Source organism: Bos mutus, chromosome 11 (assembly GCF_027580195.1).
Source record: "Bos mutus isolate GX-2022 chromosome 11, NWIPB_WYAK_1.1, whole genome shotgun sequence".
NCBI classification, from domain to species: Eukaryota; Metazoa; Chordata; class Mammalia; order Artiodactyla; family Bovidae; genus Bos; species Bos mutus.
In genome coordinates this window covers 12,482,705-12,503,366 of record NC_091627.1, presented here as the reverse complement: position 1 = coordinate 12,503,366, position 20,662 = coordinate 12,482,705, and the positions used below count along the sequence as shown (strand labels likewise).

Genomic DNA, 20,662 nt, shown 5'->3' with positions numbered 1-20,662 from the left:
GCCAGCGATGTCGGACCTCTATCTGAGTTCCTCCTGCATGACAGGTCCTGTGCTAGGGGGCTGGGATGCGCAGGTGAATGAGATAGGAAATTACCTGCCCTAAAGGAATTTCAAGCCTAGAGTGGAGACGACCTGACCACTCAGTGCCAAGGCTTGGAGAGCTGGGGGTACAGCAGGGATCTCCCACAGCAGCCCCATCGGGGGCCCTTCCACCTTTTAAACATACTAGGCCCAAACATTTTAACACTTTGCTTCATTCACAGAATAAAGTGTAAACACTCTAAATCAACTTAAAAAGCTTGAGTGATCTGACCTTAAGTTTAAGTGCCCTTTACTTTCCCTCCTCCTTTAGGCCAACTTGACCCTCCAGTCACATTGAACTTAAGAACTGTAGTTGACATAGTATGGCACTTCTGAGCCTCCTGAGCCAGGTGCTAGGCCCCAAATCATTTTCAACACCCTCTCCCCACCCCCAACCACCATACCTTTATTTATGCTCCTAAAAAACTCCTTGGCGTTCTTATCAGCCATCTCAGAATGTATTCGCCCCAGAACTCCTTAGCTGCCTCCAAGGCACTCTCTAAACTCCCTCCACTTGGCACAACAGCCTCATGAAATGATGAATTCTTATAGCACTAGACTGTATTTTTTTTTTTTTTTGCTGTCTGTTGCCTTCCTGGACTATATGCACCTAGAAGACAGAGTCATCTCTCTACCTGGGTGGGATAGGGAACACATGAGATGAGATCATTAAAGCTAGGCTTTTTAGGAAGAACATGAGTCTGCTAGGGGAAGGAGGGACAAGCTGCAGTGAAAAAATCTGGGTTCAGGGTATACTAGCTGTGTGACCTTGGAAAATCAGTCTCCCTGGGTCTTACTTATCTATCAAGTGAGATAATAATATTGCATACAGAATATGGTTGTTGTAAGGATCCAATGAGAAATATATCTCAAGCACTAAGTATGATGCTTGGTACTTGATAAAATGTAAAAATGTTCTTAAATGGAGGACTGGACAGCATTAAGTATTCAATAGTATCTCTTATTTCAGTATCTTTTTTTGGGGGGGGGGGCGGGCACAAGGGGCAGCATGGTGGGATCTTAATTCCCTGACCAGGGATCAAACTGCCTTAGCAGTGGAAGCAAGGAATCCTAACCATTGGACCGCCAAGGAATTCCCTCCAATATCTTTTTTAACTTAAGTATAACTGATTTACAATATTGTGTTAGTTTTAGGTGTACAGTAAAGTGATTTCAGTTCAGTTCAGTCACTCAGTCATGCCCAACTCTTTGAGACCCCATGGACAGCAGCACACCAGACCTCCCTGTCCATCACCAACTCCTTGAGCTTGCTCAAACTCATGTCCATCAAGTTGGTGATGCCATCCAACCATCTCATCCTCTGGTATCCCCTTCTCCTCCTGCCCTCAATCTTTCCAGCATCAGGGTCTTTTCCAATGAGTCAGTTCTTAGCATCAGGTGGCCAAAGTACTGGAGTTTCAGCCTCAGCGTCAGTCCTTCCAAAGAATATTCAGGCCTGATTTCCTTTAGGATTAACTGGTTTGATCTCCTTGCAGTCCAAGGGACTCTCAAGAGTCTTCTAACACCACAGTTCAAAAGCATCAATTCTTTAGCCCTCAGCTTTCTTTATGGTCCAACTCTCACATCCATACATGACTACTGGATAAACCATTGTCTACACGGACCTTTGTTGGCAAAGTAATGTCTCTGCTTTTTAATATGCTGTCTAGGTTGCTCATAGCTTTTCTTCCAAGGAGCAAGCATCTTTTAATTTCATGGCTGCAGTCACCATCTGCAGTGATTTTGGAACCCAAAAAAATAAAGTCTCTCAGTTTCCATTGTTACACCATCTATTTGCCATGAAGTGTTGGGATCAGATGCCATGATCTTAGTTTTTTTAATGTTGAGTTTTAAGCCAGCTTTTTCACTCTCTTCTTTCACCCTCATCTTCAACTAAAGGCTCTTTAGTTCCTTTTTGCTTTCTGCCATTAGAGTGGTATCATCTGCATTATCTGAGGTTGTTGATATTTATCCTGGCAATCTTGATTCTAGCTTGTGATTCATTCAGCGTGGCATTTCCCATGGTGTACTCTGCATGTAAGTTAAATAAGCAGGGTGACAATATACAGCCTTGACGTATTCCTTTCCCAATTTTGAACCAGTCTGTTGTTCCATGTCCAGTTCTATCTGTTGCTTCTTGACCTGCATACAGCTCTCTCAGGAGGCAGGTAAGGTGGTCTGGTATTCCCATCTCTTTCAGAATTTTCCACAGTTTGTTGTGATCCACACAGTCAAAGGCTTTGGTGAAGTCAATAAAGCAGAAGTAGATGTTTTTCTGGAACGCTCTTGCTTTTTCAATTTAATTTTATTTTATATATATATATATATATATGTGATTTAGTCTTATATATATATATAAATTTAGTTTTATATATACATAAAAGTGATTTATATATACGTTCATATTCTTTTTAAAATTATTTCCCACTATAATTTACTAGATTAGATTAGATTAGATCAGTCGCTCAGTCGTGTCCGACTCTGCGACCCCATGAATCGCAGCACTCCAGGCCTCCCTGTCCATCACCAACTCCCAGAGTTCACTCAGACTCACGTCCATCGAGTCAGTGATGCCATCCAGCCATCTCATCCTCTGTCATCCCCTTCTCCTCCTGCCCCCAATCCCTCCCAGCATCAGAGTCTTTTCCAAGGAGTCAACTCTTCGCATGAGGTGGCCAAAGTACTGGAGTTTCAGCTTTAGCATCATTCCTTCCAAAGAAATCCCAGGGCTGATCTCCTTCAGAATGGCCTGGTTGGATCTCCTATAACTTATTACAAGATATTAAATATAGATCCCTGTGCTGTATAGTAAACCCTTGTTATTTATCTATTTTATATGTGGCAGTGTGCATCTGTTAATCCCATACTCCTAATTTACCACCCCCTCCCCTCCCCTTTGGTAACCAAAAGTTTGTTTTCTATGTCTGTGAGTCTGTTTCTGTTTTCTCTTATTCCAGTATATTTCCTGGTTTCCAAAGTACTTGCCCTGAGAGGTATAAGTCAGTCTGGTGTTCCAATTGTTTCCCCACCCCTCCCCCAACCCTAGGCCACTGTAGAAAGAAGCTGTAAACATAAAGGTGGCCAGTCTGACCTAAGTGACGGGTGGGACCTAGGGGATGGGACATCCCTCAACTTTGTGCCATCATCTTTCTAAATCTACATGTAGCTCCAGCCATTCTCTCATCCTCCCCTCTTTGTACAAAAACTAGCTCTTCTCACCAAGACCAGGTCCTTCCCCTGTGCCTGGATGCCCTCCTTACCTACCCTCTAAGGAACTTCACCCCTTAATGTGCCTCTGTCGTGGTCAGCCTCTTCTTCTCTCCTGGATTCTTTCCACTGTTTTCCAAACAGTCTCTTCTATTCTTTAAAGAAAAAGAAGAAAAGAAACAAGATCCCCAGGTGATCACATGCACCTTGCTGTTTGAGAACCATTGACCCAAAACCAACAGCTTCAGATGCCAACTGGAGGAGACTTGAACATCACAGCAAAATTGTGGTTGCTGACATGATTTTCTAAAATGGTGAATAACCCTTGGTAGAGTCTGAACACAAAAAGGTGTAATCTTCATTCACTTTGCATAGTATTTGCCTCCCTGGAATATTAAAATCATGCTAGAATGTACTTTGTCTTTGTTTGAAAAAAGGGAGTTAGTCATTAGGCTTAGATAATTGTACACAGGACTTTCACCTATGTAAATGCCCAGTGTGACATTCAAAAAATCATGATGCCTAATTGTCCATACATTGCAGGATATCTAGCATTCTTCACTTCCCTGTGATAAATGCCATTATGACTACCAAAACTCCATCACAAATGTCTAAAAGCTCCAAGTGAGTAAATTCTCTGGCGTTCCAATGGTTAGTACTCCACGCTTCCACTGCAGGGGGCCCAGGTTCAATCCCTGGTCAGGGAACTCAGACCCCACATGCCACGAGGCCAAAAAAAATTAAAATTTCTTGAACTGAAGAAAAATGAAAATGCAACATATCAACTTAATAAAAAAAAAAAGATTAAAAATAAAAGCTCCAGGTGAGAACTATGGCTCTAGACTCTCATTCAACAGCCTATTCAGGATATCTATTTGGACTCATACAAGCTATGAAACTGTTCATAAGTGCTGGATCTCTTCCCCGAAACCCTGAACCTATTGCCCCTCCTGTTCCCCATTTCAGTTCTCTCATTGAGGCTATGATAGTTATTGATATTGAATGACCAGTAGACTGAAGGTTTCACGTGGGCAGAATATTTCTTTGATTTGTTCTCTTTGTATGCCTTAGAATAGTGCCTGGCATAGAGTAGGCACTTAAATATTTATTGAATGTATGCCCAGCAGACTTTCCCAGCCCTAACAAACCTCAAAAAAGACAAGAAAATACCAGGAATTCCAGGTCAGAAAGCCCCCACTTTCCAGAAGGACTTCTAATATCCCTGATACTTCTATCAGTTAAAGATGCAAAACAGCACAGATCGACTGCTGACACTTTCCACCAAAGTTCTCTCACAGGAGGTCTGAGGATAAAGCCCAAATTCGTCCACCTCAAGCATAACATTTCTTTGAAGTCTCACCTTTTATCTTTTAAATTCATACACATCTCACCTTTTATTCCCATGTTTAACATGAAAATAATGTTTTAAATTACTTCCCTTTAGGAGAAAAATTCAAAGCCTGGGACTTCCCTGGTGGCACAGTGGATAGGAATCTGCCAATGCTGGGAACGTGGGTTTGATCCCTGGTCCGGGAAGATTCCACACGCCGTGGAGCAACTAAGCCTGTGCACCACAACTACTGAGCCCAAATGCTGAGACTACTGAAACCCACGCGCCTAGAGCCTGAGCTCCGAAACAAGAGAAGCCACTGGAATGAGAAGCCCGTGCGCTGCAACTAGAAAGCAGCCCCCATTTGCAGCAATTAGAGAAAGCCTGTGCAAACAGTGAAGACCCAGTGGGACCAAAAATGAAAGTAAATAAAGAGTTAAAAAAAAATTTAAACCCATTTTTCCAACTCTTCAAGAAGAAATTCACTCTAGAAGATACTCCTCATCTATCAAGTGGCTCTGAATAGTCCCTGGCACACCACCACCTAGCCCTGACGGTAATTACACTAACAGCCAACATTTATTAAGCACTTATTATATTCTAGGCAGTACATTATGCACTTAACATGCATTGTCTTTTTTTTTTTTTGGCACTCAGGATCATAGTTCCCTAACTAGGGATTCAAACCCACACCCCTTTTAATGAAAATGTGGAGTCTTCAACCATGGGACAGCCAAGGAACTCCACATCATGTCTTTAATCCTCATAACAATCCTATAAAGTAGGATTTTAATTTTCATTTTAATTTAAGGCTCCAGGAAGGTATGTAACTTGTACTAAGGCACAGAGCTGACAAGCTAAAGACCTGGGATTCAACTTGGTGTTTTCAATCACTGTGCTGTCCACTCCAGTTTGAAAAGCAAGTTTCTTGACTTTTAGGATAAGATTACTTTCAGACATCAGGAATGCCCTAAGAAATCACCCAACCCCGGTACTTTGCAAACTAGGGAAAGCACTGCAGTGTCTGGATCTCTGGGTGCACACACTTTTAGGGTCCAAAAGTTCTAAGAGAAGTTTCTAAATTATGTATCTTATAACCTACAAATAATAATAATATAAGCATATTTTGGATGACTGGGACAGCCATCTTATGAGTGATTCCTGATGCCCTAAATTTAGTGCTCATGTTGGTCCAAAGGGGTTGCCTAAAATGATGGGTTTAACATAAAATGCAGATATTTTAGACTAGGGGTCAAATATTCAAGCCAGCAAGAAATCATTTTCCTTAAAACAGTGACTCTTAACTAGGTGTAATTCCTTCCTCATCCCCTCAACCCCTCTTCTAGAACATTCAGCAATGTCTGGAGGCTTTTTTTTTTTTTTGGTTTTTATAACAACTGGCATCTAGTGGGGAGGATCCAAGGATGATGCTAAATATCTTACAATACACAGAATAGCTCTCTTTCCCCCCATAACAAAGGATAATCCAGCCCAAAATAGTGGTGCCAAGGTTGAGAAACCAAGCTTTAAAAGGAGTTCTATGGGGGAGAAAGAGAACAGAGTAGAAGGAAAAATATTGGAAGTGAGGCTTCTCTAAATGAGCCTTGTTAAATAGCTTTGACTTTGAAATCCCATAAATAATTTATGTAAATATTTAAATCATTAAGTCATATAAATTTTTAAATAATCCCTAATATGAAAAACAAGTCAAAACATGAACATAACTTTATATGAGGTTGATAACATGCCCACAGGAAAAAAAAAAAATTACCCCAATTGACCTTAAAAGAAAGTACTTTTTGACCATACATCTTCAATGAGATATATTCTAAGCATAAAGGGGAAAAAGCAGTAACAAAGAGATCTTGAATTTCTCTCAATAATCTTATTTGTTAGGAATGATACTAGCATTGTTGTTTTAAAATGTCTATCTTGGAATAAAACAGAGTAATTATTATCTCTCATGGTCTGATAGGTTGGCTGGGCTTCACTGAGTGCTTCTCACTTGGGGTCCCTTATGAAGTTGCAGTCAGAGGTCAGTTGGGGCTGAACTCAGCTGAAGTGGTCTGTGGGGCTGAACATCCAAGATGGTTCACTCATGCTCTTAGCTGGGGAGCTCAACTGCAATGTGAACTGGACTACTTATATGCAGCCTCTTTGTACGTCTTAAGATTCTCACAACAGTAGCTCTTAAAGCTAGTCCTACAACTGGCCCAGCGTCATCGTCCCTGGGTTCAGTGGATCACGGTAGTCACAGGCCCGACCAGACCCAAGTGGGTGGAGATACAGACTCCATCGAGGAGTGTTACATATGCTCAGGAGGGAAGAACTGATGGCAAAGACAGGCCACCCATACGAGATTAGTACAGCGCCACTGTGGGAAATGGCCTTGCCTCTGTTTAAACTTCTCTCAAGGGACTTCCCTGGTAGTCCAGGGGTTAAGACGGCAATGGCTGTGGGTTTGATCCTTGGGTGGGGGGCGGGGTTGGAGGGAAGAGAACTAAGATCCCACATGCTGCAGCGTTTGGCGAAAAAATAAAAATAAATTTCTCTCAAATCCAGCCTATTCTCTCCATCCTCCCCTTCTCCCCACTATTATCTTGGTCTACCTCTAAGAGTGGAGGCCTCATCTCCACTCATTCTGTTACTGGATAATTATTGCATACTCCCTGAAAGTTTTCCAGAAGACCAGATAGCCAAGATAAAATGCAAGCCTTAGTAAGGTGAAGCTCACTGAAACATTTAAAGGAAAGAACTGCCAGGAGGTCCTCTTATGCTGCCACCGCTGGTCACTATGCTCCTTTCAAAGGCTCACTTCTTAAAAAGAGGTCACAGAAATCGTCCTTGCTGAATCCCAGTGAGTTTGGATTTCTTTAAAAATAGCTTGTTCTTCAAGTACAAAAAATAACATCTGAGACGTTTGTTTAAGTGTGAAACACACCTTTGTCATGACTCAGTACAGGCTGAACGGAAGTTTATTAAACTTTCCAAAAAAGAAAAATTTCCTCTTGAACCAAGAAAGCCTGAGAGACAACAGCTTGGGGTGAGGGGTTGGGTGGGGGGGGCGGCGGGGAGGGAGCGGTAGGAAGAAAAGAGACAGACAGGTGGAGCAGGGAGAGAAGCAGTAGAAGGATCTTGCCCATCCTGTGAAAGCAGCTTTCACATGATGTTCCTTCCACCTTGAATGACCTTCCTCCCCTCAGCCAGCCTGATAATATTCCAGTCCTCCTTGCAGCCTCATTTAAATTTCACCTCTGAGAAGCCTTCTCTGACCCCTCCAGGCAGAGTTACTCCCTCCCTCTTTGTTCTCAAAACACTTTGAACGGGTCTTTATTATTAGCACATTGTATTGAAGTTGTCGGTTTACAGGTCTGTCTCCCTTCTTAGGCTGTGAACTCCTCAGCATCTCCCCGGCAGAGGCACCCAGTGACTCATCAGAGAGCCCCTCTGCCTGGCGCCAGGCCGGGCGCAGGCGGGGTGTTGGGAGAGGTTGTTGATAAGAGATGGTCTTGCTGGGAGCCGCCTTCCATCCTGAGGTCACAGCTTTCATTCCTTGTTCTACTTTCCAAATGCCTCCTGACTCTCCACACCCTCCAAACACCAGATCTTTCAATCTACCTGCCTCGGAGCCCTTTCCAAGCTCTGCCCTCACTCTGGATACAAAGGAAGAATTGTGCTTGCTGCTACCTGAGGCCTGCTGCTGCCCTTGTCCACCGGATCACGTGCTCTTTGTTTCTGCAATTGACCCCCTTTCATGCCTGCATCATTGATAATTTTCCCTTTCTGGCAAACTATTCCACCAAGATACAAATATTCCACTTTTTCACAACTAAACACACACACATGCACACACACACACACACACACACACACACACACACGACTTTCTCTGCAATTATCCTATTCTATCCTCACCCCACTGTACTCTGCTCCACTTAATCTTATCGAGGTCATCTGTGTCTTTCATGTTGTTGAATCCCAGTGGTTAGTTCTTTCTCTGCCTCAGTTTAGCTCCTGTCTAATGCACCCCACTCCCTGCCTCTTCCCCACTGCCTTGGCACTGTGACTCTGCCAAGCCTCAGCAGCATCCGAGACCACTGTTCTGCTCTTTTCTGGAAAATCTTTCTTCAAGGGCTTCCAGGACTTTCTGGGAAATCTTTCTTCCAGGACTCCACGAGCCCTCCTTATTTTTCCACCTCACTGGCCACTCCTTCTCAGTCCCTGTAGGGCTGCATCCTTTCCCTTAATCCTTCTTCTGTTGGGATTGGAGTGCCCCAGGGCTGGATCTTCAGACCTCCTCACTATCACACCTACTCCATAAGTGATCCATTCCAATCTCAAGATCTGACATAGCCCTGAAGACTGCTCAGATTGCCATCTGCAACCCCAGCCTGGACTCCAGACTCAGTGGCTAACTGCCTGTGTCTTGGACATCTAAAAAGCATCTCAAGCTTCACATATCTAAAATCAAACATGTTACATAGAGAACAGATATGTGTGGACATGAGGGGGGAGCAGGGGGCGATGAACTGGGAGAGCAGCACTGAAATATACACACTGCTATGTGTAAAATAGCTAGCTGGTGGGAAGCAGCTGTAGCACAGGGAGCTCAGCTCGATGCTCTGTGATGACCTAGAGGGGTGGGAGGGAGGCTCAAGAGGGAGGGGATACATGTATATTTCTACTGATTCCTGTTGTTGTAGGGCACAAACTGACACAACATTGTAAAGCCATTATACTGAATAATAAATAAATACATAAAACCAAACTTGTGCTTTCCCCCCAACTCATCTATTTCTTCACCAGGGACCCCGCATCTCAGCAAACTAAATGGCACGACGATTGACTGAGCTGCTAAAGCCGAAAGCTTACGACTTTATTTTCTCCTCCCTCACCTCATATCCAACAGTTCAGGAAAGTCTATCAACTCTGCCTTCAAAATGTACCTGGAATCTGATGTTTATTCCCCACTTTCTCCACTACAAATGTTGTCCAAGCAATAGCCTCTTAACTGGTCTCCCAGATTTCAATCTTTTCAACGCAGCAGCTAGTATCAGCCTTTGGAAACAAAAGATTATGCTCTTATATAAGATGCCAAAGGCTCTCCCTTTCCAAAAATTCATCATGTCCTACAAAGTCTCACAGTCCTGACCCCCTACTGGCCTCTCCCACCTCGTCTCTCAATCCCTCCCTTGCTCACTGTGTCCCAGCCACATGGGACTCCTTTTCTCAAACAGATGAAGAACGCTCCTGTCTCAGAGCCTTTGCACTTGCTGGTCTCCTCCCAACCTCCAAACATCTGCATGGTTTACTCTCTCACTCCCTTCAGATTTCTGCTCAGATGTTACTTATTCAAAGGGGCTTTCTGGACCACCCCATCGAAAATAGTTCTCTCTCATTCCTTATCCTACTTTATGTTTCTTCATAGCACTTTTCAATTCCACATTGAACCATAGTATATTGATTTGCCTTTTAATGCCTATCTCCCCTGCCCCGAGCTAGCAAGTTCCATGAGAGTAGTACTTGCTCATCATCAGCTACAGCTTTATCCCCTTCAATGCCCCTGGTGGCTCAGATGGTAAAGAATCCATCCACCTGCAATGCAAGAGACAGGGGTTCAATCCCTGGGTCGGGAAGATCCCCTGGAGGAGGGTATGGCAACCCACTCTAGTATTCTTGCCTGGAGAATCCCACAGAAGAGGAGCCTGGTGGGCTAGAGTCCATGGGGTCGCAAAGAGTCAGACACAACTGAGCAACTAACACACACAGAGCCGGACATACAGGAAGTGTTCAATCAATTCTTATTGAATGAATGGCTAGCCACCTGACTGACTGAATGAATGCATTCACTTCTTTTTACTGCCCTGCCCTAGGCCAGGCTTCAGCATTTTCCATCTGTGTGGTAGACTGTGAAATAAGTCTACAAATTCCTCCTATCACATGCACACCCCTTTGCAACGTGACTTTGCCTTGCCTCCTACCAAAAGGTGGAGCCTCTCTCCCCACCCCTTGAATCCAGGCTGGCCTTGTACGTTGCTTTGGCTGGTGGAATCAAGCAGAAGGGTTAGTGTACAACTGCCAAGGCTAGGCCTTAAGACATCTTGCAGTTTCTGTCTCCACTCTCTTAGAACACTGCCCCCAGAGCACCATGCTGAGAAGAAGTCAAGGATGAAAGACCATCTGGAGAGAAGTGCGACTGCTCCAGCCAGCCTGGCTCCCAACCAGTCCACCAACTGAAGGCCGCTGTGTGAGGGGGTACCAGTGAGGTCTGCAGAACTGCGCGGCCAATCCACAGAATCAGAAGAAATAACAAATCATTGCTTAAAGCCAGGAGATTTGGGAGCTGTTTTGTTACGCTGTAACAGATAATCATAGAATCTGCATAGTTGCAGTGGCCTCTCCTCTAGGTCCTCCTCCTCTTGTCTTAACTCCAGGTCATCCCCACAGGTCCCCAGAGTGGCCATTCTAACTTGAATTCACACCAGATGAACAATTTTGTTAAGTCTTCAGTAACTCGCCATCTTACAGAGTAACACTGAGCCTGTGTTGTGTTGTATGAAACCCTCCGAGATCCAGCCTCTACAGACCTCTTCAACCTCATCTCCAAACACAGTGGCAACCTCTGCTGGGAAGAGCAGTTCTCAGACTCTGTGCATCAGAATTACTTGGGGAGCTTCGAAAAATTCCAGTGCTCAGGCTCCTCCCTCAGAGACTCAGAGATTTAATTGGTTTGAAATGGAACCTGGGCAACGGTATTTTTTAAAAGCTCCCCGGGGGATACTAATGTGTAGTCAGGATTGAGAATCATTGAGTTAGAGGATCTAAAAGTGTATTTTAAAATTGCTGATCTTGCCTTCAAGGAAATTCAGAAGCTTCAAGGAAAGATTAAATTATGCTCAGCGCTCTTTTAGCATTAAGTAAGCAATATTGTGTTCTAAGTTTTGGGAAACTGGTAACAGACTCTATGAGAACATTCTTTAATTATTTGAAACATTGAATTATCAATACTTTATTTCTTCCACTCTAAGACACACCCTTTTCATAGTTTAATATTTCTGAAATCAGGCTCCATCTCATCACTAATATGTACACTTAACGTTATTTTGCTTCACCCAAAAAGCCTGTAATTAGATTAAGGGTGTGTCTCATTGCCTGTGGTGATCACAATCAAGGAAGTCCCTTTCTGCGACGTGGCACAGTGCAAGTGCTACAGCTTCTTTGATCCCAACTGATTCTCCCACCAATCTGGTGAGGCAGAGTTTTTAACTATGTTTCATAAATAAATCATTGCTATGGTTTTTTGATCATTTCCTTTGGGCCAGATACTGTTCTAAGTATTTTGCAAATACTATCTCATTTAAACCCCACAGTGACCCAAGATGTGCGCACCTTTTATGCACAGGGAAACAGGGCTGAAGATGCTTAGTAATTGCCTGGGGGTAACACAGCTGGGAGGCTTATGGACCACAGTCCAGGGGATTCTGAGTGTGCTGTGGGGTTTTCAGGAGATGGTCCTCCCTGCTTGTTTCATAGAATAAAGTGCAAATGCCTTTACCATCTGTCCTCAAATTATATTTCAATGGTAATGAAAAATCCAGAACTTCCAGGTAGAGAACAGTCATCAACTGAGAAGAATCCCAGTAACTAAGAGCCCACAATGTGCCAGAACTTTGCTCATATTATCTCTGATCTTCCTAACATCTGAGAGTATTTGCTGGGGGCTTGGGTTGGTTTTGCTGCTAAGCCCTGCTCCTCTTTCTTCAGGCTTTTCCTTTGGGTATCGCCTGTGTCCCTTAAGGCTTCCCTGGTGGCTCAGATGGTAAAGCATCCGCCTGCAGTGTGGGAGAGCTGGGTTCGATCCCTGGGTCAGGAAGATCCTCTGGAGAAGGAAATGGCAACCCACTCCAGTACCCTTGCCTGGAAAATCCCCTGGACGGAGGAGCCATAGTCCATGGGGTCACAAAGAGTCAGACATGACTGAGCGACTTCACTTTCCTTTTTTTTGTCCCATAGCCTGCAGTTTTGGCAGGGCTGTCAATTAAGATTTCCCATCCCTGCCTGGTCAAGGAATAGGTGAGTGACCTGAGTTAGACCCATCACCTTTTCTAGGGATCTGAACCTTGAACAGAGTGAGGCATGGTCAGAAAAACTGTGTCAAGTTGAATCATCCCAGTAATAAGGCCCTGTCAATAACAGTAATATTTATTGAGTGTTTACAGTACAAGGTACTAAGATAAGTGTTGATGGACATTAATTCACTGAACCCTCACAAGGATCTTACAAAGGAGGCCTGATAACCCTCCTCTCTTCCCTGTCTAGCAGCTGAACAAACTGAGCCAACAGAGCAAGGCCACACAGCCCTTCTGGGCAGAGCTAGATTCAAACCCAGACAGCCTGACTCCGGAGCTCCAGGCTTCCCCAGTAACTCCATCGCTCCTCTGTTGTACTCTTCTTTAGATTCTGTCCTTGGGCCTTTTCTTTCTAAGCCTAGCTCTTTGTCCTTGCCTCAAAGTCATCCACATTACAGCCTTCCAATAAATTCCCTTTATACTCATGAGCCAGAGTAGGTATCTGTGACTAAGAAACCCTAACTAATTAAAGGAATATCACTCCTGCTTGTCGGTGAGCAGTCAAGCCCTGAGGAGGTTAAGGAACTAAAAGCAGGTTAAGGAACTAAATAATACCTATCATTTAGGAATAAGAACAGTAATCACAGTAGCTAGCATTTTAAAAAGGCAGGCTACAAGGCGCGCTCTGTTATCTCCTTTAAACATCACAACCCTCCACCCTCCCTCGCCGTGAGATCGAGTTGTGTTTTTTAATTGAGATATAATTTACATGCCACAAAATTCCTTCTTTTAAAGTGTACAATTCAGTGGTTTTTAGTATATTCCTAAAGTGGTATACCCATCACCACGATCTCATTCCAGGACATTTTCTTCACCCCAAAAGGAAATCCCATACCCATTAGCAGTCATTCTCCATTCTTCTTTCTGGCAACCACTAGTCCACTCTCTGTCTCTATGGATCTGCCTATTCTGGACATTTCATATCAGTGGCATCACACTATGTGATCTCTTCGACTGGCCGACTGGCTTCCTTCACCGAGTACAGTGTCTTCAAGGATCATCCTCACTGCAGCATGTATTAATACTTCACTCCCTTTTATTGATGAATCCATTGTATGTATGTACAATCCATCCACTGTATGGACATACTGCATTTTTTTTAATCCAGTTATCAGCTGATAGAGATCTGAACTGTTTCCACTTTTCCATCCTTAAGAATAACACTGCTTCGGGACTTCCGTGGTGGTCCAGTGGTTAGGAATCTGCCTTGCAATGCAAGGACTGCAAGTTCAAGCCCTGGTTGGGGTACTAGGATCCCACATGCCACAGAGAAACTAAATCCGTGTGCCACAAGTACTGAGCCCCTGTGCTTCAGAGAGTGTCTGCTGCAACTACCGAGCCCACATCCCACAACTAGAGAATCCATACACCGAAACGACAGAGGTCACGTGACACAGCAACGATCCCGCGTGCCACCGCCAAGACCAGATGCAGTCAAATAACAAGTAAAAATGATGAATAACACTGCTGAGAAGATTCATGTACAATTTTTTTGTGGATCTCTGTTTTCATTTGTCTTGGGTAAACACCTGGGAGTGGAATTACTGGGGTCATATGGTAACTCTACATTTAGCCTTTTGAAGAACTGGGCAGGGCTATTATTATCCTCACATTATAGGTAAGAAAATGGTGCTCATATTGGTTAGGGCATTCAGAACCACAAGGCTTAAAAGTGGTGGCTGGGCTTTGAGTCTGGTCTGGCTATCACAAGCACAGAAAGGAAAGAAGCCTTTGTTCTAAAAAAGATCACTAGCAGTGTGGGATTTTTCAGGAATTTAATGCTGCTTCAACCCTCAGCAAAACACATCTTCATCATCATCACCGTGATTACTACTCGCTTCTATGTGTTGAGTGCCTGCTATGTCATTGGTATTTTATATATTATTTGAGTGCCTGCTATGTCATTTGTATTTTATATACTATTTGTCTTAAACGTTAAAACAGGGACGCCTTGTGGGGGTCAGACAGCTCCCAGTTTGTTTCCTGCTCTGCCACTTGGGCAAGCAACATAACCCCTCTGAGACTCAGTGTTCTTATCGGTAAAATGGGAACAATAGGGATAACTGTCTTATAAAATGATTATGAGGTCTTATAAAATGATTATGAGGTCTTATAAAATGATTATGAGGTCACATGAGTTAGCACGGTAGAGTCAACAAATACTAGTTTTAACAAGAGCTTGTAAAGACCTAAAACCCGTCTCCTACACACATTTTCCAGTTGAGAAATGGAGACATTTGATGTAGCCTTCACAGTCATGTCCAACTCTTTGTGACCCTGTGGACTATATAGCCCGCTAGGCTCCCCTGTCCGTGGTAAGAATACTGGAGTGGGTAGCCATTCCCTTCTCTAGGGGATCTTCCCAACCCAGGGATCAAATCCGGGTCTCCAGCATTGCAGGCAGATTCTTTACTGTCTGAGCCACCAGGGAAACCAGGAGTGGAAAAGGTGATGCTTTTTCATCTTTCCACTATTGCTCCATCCTCGGCTCTCCCCCACTCCACCCAGGGACCACTCAGACATCTTGAATTTCTCCACTCTGCCCTCTTGACCTAGTAAGTGCCAACCTTTGGGGCCCCTACTGATGCCCAGCCTACCCTCCCTTTCCCTCCACATCGGACCGTGTCTCCCAGGATATCCCCTCCTCCAGGAGCTCTGGCTGGACTTTAACTTCTCAGGACCTGGGCATGCACCAGGGAGACGATCTTGTGGAGGGAAAGAGTATGGGCTTTGAGTTCAATAGCTCCATCCCTTAGAGATACGGCTTCATTCCCCTGGTTCTTAGCTTCCTCAAACGTCAAATGGGAAAAACGGTTATACTTTGCTGGGCTGCTGCAAAGATTTGTGAATGCATGTCAAGCATCAGGTGCCTAGTGCACCACAGGCATCAATACATGCTCACTACCTTTTTCTATCCCTGTTTCGCTCATGGGGTGATGAGGAGAGGTGGAGGCTTCCAGAAGACAAAGCTCAAAGAATCTGCAGGGCTGAGGAAACAGCTTGGCAGCTGGACTGAGAGCAAAGGAGGCTTGGGGGTGGCAGAGATCAAAGGCTAAATTATGCAGATTATTCCTTTGTTCCTTGTAGTTTGCACTTGCCTTGGTGCCTCCTGGGGCGCAAGGAGAAGCAAGCTCACACCATATGCACACAGATACACAAAAGCACACATGTGCAAACATGCACACAAACCCAGATGCACGTGGAATATATCCTACTGCACCACACCAAACAAGCACATGGTCGTGGGCACCCTTGTCTGCTCACAAGTGCGTGTGTGTATATACTCCAAACACATACCCATCCATGCGCTCACCCAGTCATTCGGGAGCTCATGTGCCCATGAAAATGGGTAAATGGACAACCATGTGGGTCCATGCAAGCACATGTACGTGCATAGACACCCGTGTGTTCACAACCCCACAATTCAACACTAGAATGCACACAAATTCTTGTCTACGTGTGTGCACCCTCTCAAATTCCCAACTCTAAATAGAAGCATAAGCTGCAACATATGTGCCTCCCTGTCGTGAAGAGAGAGGAGGCTGTAGAAAGACAGCTTTGCAAGATCACGTAGAGAAACTGGCAGGGGTTCCAAGCACTGCAGAGAAGGTTGAAGGGATGGGGGTTGTCAAACAGTGGACTGGAAGAGGACAGAGGATGAGATGGGTCTCTGAGGGAAAGGAGATGACCCCTGAAGTCACCCGCCTTCAACTTGAATCCAAATTGACCAAAGGTTTATACCAGGGGCTCCCAGACTTATCGATCACCAGGGCTATTCACAGCCAAACAAGGCTCAATAAGAACACTTAGCATCTCCAATAGGTCAGGCACTGTTCTAAGCTGTGTGCTTAAATCATTTAAACATCAACAAAAATAATGCTTAACATTATCATTATTGATATTATAATTCTCCTCGATTTTCAGACTGAGGAAGCTGAGGCAGACTATCTGGCATACCCTCAATGATGGGACACCCAGATCTGGCTTGACCTCCGACTTACCTCTGGTAAGGTAAGACCTCTGGACTTGCCATCTCCAGATTCCCTACTGTGCCCCTTCCTCCCTCCTGGAGTCTCCACCATCCTCTGAACACAGGTTGGCTCTCCTTTACCCTCAATCATTCATTCATCACCATGCAAAATGTGAGTCATTTACTCCTACTCATGGTACAGACTAAAGAAGGTTAATATAGTTGGGGTATTGGAGGTGGGGACAGAAGGAGTTCAGACCTACCTTACTTGGGAAATGACTTTTTTCAGCTTGCTGAAGTATAATTAATATGTAATAACTGCACATATATTGAAAATACACATTTGTTACATTTTGACATATATTGATACTTATAAACCATCACCACACTCAAGACAGTAAATATAACTATCATATACAAAAGTAGGAGATGACTTTTCAGATGAAACATGAAGCAGAGTTGACTCCTCCAGGTGATGGAAAAGTAGGAAGGGAGAGGGAAGAATATTTTAGGGAGCAGAGACCCTTCCAGCTAAGATCTTCTGGAAAGGAAAAGCAGGTTTCATCTGAGAAACTCAAAGAAGCTTGAAGATCCCCTGGAGGAGGGCACGGCAACCCACTCCAGTATCCTTGCCTGGAGAAACCCATGGACAGAGGAGCCTGGCGGGCTACAGTCCACAGGGTTGCAGAGTCGGACACAACTGAAGTGACTTAGCATGTACACAGCACACACACTCAGTGGTGGGGAGCAGGGAAAAGTGGGAGGAACAGTTCCCAGGGGTTAGGTGACAGGAGCCAGCACTGGCCCCGCCCTGAGGTTGAGATCTCTACCAGGGTCCTCATCATACTACAGGTTGGGACCACCCTGGGAAGGAGGCAAATTGGAAGCATTTCCTCCATGGACTAAGAGAGCAGGGCTCTCACTCATCCAGGGAGGTTCCTGTAGCCTATTTCTGGAGGCTGACCCTGCAGAACCCATGGTAGCACTTAGCTCTGAGCATTCAGCCTGCTTGTTAGCTGGGACATTTTTAAATTTTTAATTTGTATTTCAAAATCTGTAAAAGTTTTTAAATTATTTTGAAGTTTTTGTTTGTTGATAGCTCAATTGGTAAAGAATCTACCTGCAATGCAGGAGACCCCAGTTTGATTCCTGAGTCGGGAAGATGCCCTGGAGAAGGGATAGGCTACCCACTCCAGTATTCTTGGGCTTCCCTTGTGGCTCAGGGGTAAAGAATCTGCCTGTAATGTGGGAGACCTGGATTCAACCCCTGGGTTGGGAAGATCCCCTGGAGAAGGAAAAGGCTACCCACTCCAGTATTCTGGCCTGGAGAATTCTAGTCCATGGGGTCCCAAAGAGTCAGACACTTTCACTTTCACTTGTTGTCATTTGGGGTTTTTTTTTTTTGGTCTTACTCATGGCCTGCAGGATCTTAATCCCTCTACCAGGGACTGAACGATCCTCAGTCATGAGAGCACAGAGTCCTAACCACTGGAATGCCAGGGAAGTCTTGAAGGTATTTAAAAATTACCATAATCCCACCTGCCTGGATATGACCAATATTAACATTTTGGGGTATATTCTTCCAGATGCTTTTCCATACCTAATTATTACATATATGTACATATAATTTTTAAGGGACCACACCAAGGGCAGGTTTTTATCTATATTTTATTGCCTCAGTCACATCTGACTCTTCACGACCCTATAGACCATACCCTGCCAGTCTTATCTGTCCGTGGGATTCTCCAGGCAAGAATACTAGAATGGGTTGCCATGCCCTCCTCCAGGGGATCTTTCCTGACCCAGGCATCAAACCTGTGTCTCCCACATTGGCAAGTAGGTTCTTTACCACTAATGCCACCTGGAGAGCCCAAAATTTAACAATATGTTATACATGTTTCCATATCTATAAATATAATACTAAAACAAACAACTCTTTATTATTATATATTTTAAAAGTGCTGTGATAGGCTTTCTTGCTTATATACTATACACACTTCCACAATTATTTCCTTAAGCTATCCAAGGACTACAAATACATATCTTCAAAATCAACTCTATGGAGAAATTATATACTGTTAATAATTTTGATATATATTGTCAAACTGCTCTTCAGAAAGCCTGAAGCAAATTACACTCAAATTATCCGTATATGAGTGTTTCTCTTACCAAACTGTTGCCAAAACATATTGTGAACTAGCGGTTTTTCTTCTAAAGTTGGTCAGTTAAACCAGCATCACACAGCTGCTTTAATTTGCATTTTTAATAGCTAGCAAGGTTGAGCTAGCTATTTTTTATTAGTCATTTATATCTACTTGCATGGGTTTCCTTTCCCTTTTTTTTTAATTGTAAAGAATAATTTCATGGCTTCTTCTAATTATTAAAGTACTACATTCTGACTACAGAAAATTTAGAATATAATAACAATAAAGAAGAAAATAAAATTTAGTCAGAAACCCACAATTAATCATATTGTAGATTTTTTTCCAGGTAGAGTTAGAAACAGATCACATATTTAGAGAACCCAAATAGGATCATGCTCTATATAGCTTTACATACTGCTTTTAAATGCATTATAGAACAGTAATTTTCCCATGTTATTAGGTATTGATTTAAAAACATGATTTTAACATGTGCAAAAATGTATTTATAACCATAATTTACTTAACAATTATCCTAATTTAGACATTTAAGTCCTCCCAATTTTCTCTGGTAATAAATAACAGATTAATAAATACCTTTATTCTCAAGTTTTTTTCTTTTTTATTATCTTTAGCATAAATTCCTGGAGGCAAAATTTTTAGATAAAAAGGTACATATTATTTTTTTAAAGGCTTCTCATAACTTAAACTCTGTTTCAACATATACTGCCATTACCATATTTAAGGAGTACCTGTTTCTTGACACTCTTGCCAATATTAGGTGAAATATCATCTCATTATTATTTTCAGTTTTGCTCATTTGATTACAAATGAACCTAAGAAATGAACTGATGGTATGTCTTATTTTTGCAATCCGACTAGCGGTGACAGAGGCTGGAGGTAGTGGGTCTTCCTCCACCACTTACCAGAGAACTAGGCACAGGGTTTAAAAATCATCTTTGTTGTTTAATTCACATTTTAAAAGAATTTTAGTAATATGAATAGCTTTAGTTAAAAACTTACTGGTCTTAGGACTTCCCTGGTGGTCCAGCAGCTAGGACTCCAAGTTTCCAATGCAGGGGTCCCAGGTTTGATCCCTGGTCAGGGAACTAGATCCCACATGCTGCAACTAAGACCTGGCACAGCCAAATAAATAAATGAATATTTAAGCAGTGCTACTTGCTCAGTAGCGTCCGACTCTTTGTGACCTCATGGACTGTAGCCCATCAGGTTCCTCTGTCCATGAAATTCTCAGGAAAGAATACTGGAGTGGGTTGCCATTCCCTTCTCCAGGGGATCTTCCTGACCCAGGGATTGAACCTGGGTCTCCTGCATAATAAATAAATAATAATTTTAAAAAATGAATATTTAAAAAAACACACAAAAAACCTTACTGGTCTTTTCTCCCTCTAGGTTTTTTGACTCCCTCTGGTGAGTCACTCTCCATATATCACCAGAGTGATCTTTCTAAAACATAGGTCTGGGCTAGGGTATTTTAAGTGGTGGTTGGGGTGGGGGTGGCGCACAGAGCCTTCTTGAGTCGTCCTCAGAAACCCTGCTCAAAACAGCAGCAGTGATGCAGCTTTTATAAACAGTAGCCTCATTCACAAAAGCTCACCTGGGCACTGGGAGTATGATAAACCTGGTAGATAGATAGTACTTCATGCCAGGAGTATCACACATTGTAGAAAAGGAAGGAACCACAGCTACACAACAAGGACAAATCCCAGAGCATAACGAGCAATGAAGCGAGTTAAAGGACACCATTTCAGAAAGCATGAAACTAAACATCACATGGTTTTTC

General features: G+C 43.4%; 1 protein-coding gene across 1 annotated transcript in view; it reads right to left on the bottom strand.

The window, feature by feature from the left end:
* Positions 1–20,662, bottom strand: part of STRBP (spermatid perinuclear RNA binding protein) — a 198,764-nt gene that overhangs the window by 173,422 nt on the left and 4,680 nt on the right. The gene's annotated exons all lie outside the window — the stretch shown is intronic.